Here is a 2,165-nt window from a genome sequence, read left to right on the forward strand (position 1 = left end):
GGGCACGACCCCGCGTCCCCTGCATCGGCAGGCGGACTCTCAACCACTGCGCCACCAGGGAAGCCCGAGACCGGGCATTTTTTATCGTCAGGATTCCTTCAGCCAGTCATCTGTCACACGTGATCTATATGACTGGCATCGCCAGGCAATACACAGTCACATGCAAAAGGAATTCCACATTCCAGCAGCTCACACTTTGGTTATTGGTAGCAGTCTGCTGACTTCAGCTCTAATGCTTTCTACTCTCACACGGCTTCTCTTTTTAATGTCTATGTTTAATTCTATACTAGAGCAATAAAGAAACATAAGCTTCTCCAAGGTTGTGTTATGTAAGCCTCGCAATACACAATTAGCACACATAATGGCAAACATAAGGTAATGATATAAAGATAAATCAACAGTGGATGACAGCCTATGAAAAGAAAAGTAGTTTTGTAATTTGTTTTTATGCCTCTCCAACACTAGATACTTTTAAATCAAGGCCGCAAAGCAACAAAACAATCGCTACATTCTTTGGCACAAAGTATTTGACTCAAAACAACCATCTCTGCATTAACTTTGGAAATATTCCTGAGAATTTCTTTTAAGAAGAGACATGAAATTAGGATGCCTCTGAGATGTCTGAAAATTTTTCTAATAGGCACTTCTCTGATCTTCAGGAAGCATCCTTTATGAGCACATATGATACTTTTTTGTCCCAGTCACCATTCTGGTTTTTAACGGAGTGGTTCTGTCTGGCCACAGAGGAATTTCAAAGAGGGACTGTCAGGTAGACAGAATCAGGACATGTTGTGAGGTAGCCAGAAACCCCACTCTGGACGGTGCAAATGGGACATGTGGGTTTATAAAAGATCCCCCTTCACCATGATCAGTAGAGAATCATTGCAAAAATGTCTCTCTGTGGACAAAAGTTAGATGTCCTAATAGATTTCCCCAGAACATAGCCTCCAGCATATGCATTATTTAGGAATAACAAATTTCTAGACATAAACCTCAGTTATTGCAACCTGAGGGGTTGTTCTGAAGCCCTGCTCCACATGCCCAGAAGAGATGCCTCACCTTTCAGGAGTCGGGACAGCCATAGCCCCATCCCGTGAGGACACATGCTCACGTGGTACCCAATCCAATTCCCTCCTGCAATACGGCCCGGAGTGATTGGCTTCCCACAGATGTAAAGAGCATCTTATTTAAAGATGTCTATTAACTTGCATAACTAATTTTCTCTGACTGAAATAATTCTGGTCAGGGAATCCTATAAACCGATAGGTCCTCTATGGAGTAATAGGAGAGAGAGAAGGAAGCATATTAATTTTTATGAGCGCAGAATACAACACCAAGAATTCCTTGGTGGATCCCATGAGGCATCAGTAAAACAGCTGACCTGATAGCAGTGCTAAGTCAGAGCCCTGATTTCTCAGTTCCTGCCACCATTAGTGGTTCGTTATGATGACTGCCACTGTTTCAGCTGTGGTACCAGACAAGAAGAGTACAGTTACTGATAATGATGTTTGCAGGGAAAGATCATATTTAACAAAACAGATCAACATCAAAACTAATCAACTTGATAAGCAAATATTACCAGCAGAATACCAGCACAAAATTCTCTCGTGCTATTATTGAAGGCTGCCACCTACTCTGTTATTAGAATTTCAGAAAATGTAAGGTTTCATGTTTTTATTTTACTTCCATCTACCAAATTAAGCTGGTGGCTATCTCCCCTCTCTCTTGCTTGATTTGCATTCAAATGGAACTAATCAAACTCTTACTTTGTTTAGGTGCTACAAATACTAACAAATGGAGATGTGTTTAAGCTAATTTAATTGGACTGTTCTAGTGGCAGTCTGGTATACAGTTATATCAAATCAACACTCTTAATTATTTCAAATTAATTCATCTATCAAAACAAGTTCTAGGGGCTTCCCTGGTGGCGCAGTGATTGAGAGTCCGCCTGCCGATGCAGGGTACACGGGTTCGTGCCCCGGTCCGGGAAGATCCCACATGCCGTGGAGCGGCTGGGCCCGTGAGCCATGGCCGCTGAGCCTGCGTGTCCGGAGCCTGTGCTCCGCAACGGAAGAGGACACAACAGTGAGAAGCCCGCGTACCGCCAAAAAAAAAAAAAAAAAAAAAAAAAAGTTCTAAAACATTCAAAAATGGGTTTTAAAAAA

This window comes from Lipotes vexillifer, unplaced genomic scaffold, assembly GCF_000442215.2.
Source record: "Lipotes vexillifer unplaced genomic scaffold, Lipotes_vexillifer_v1.1 scaffold69, whole genome shotgun sequence".
Taxonomy (NCBI): Eukaryota; Metazoa; Chordata; class Mammalia; order Artiodactyla; family Lipotidae; genus Lipotes; species Lipotes vexillifer.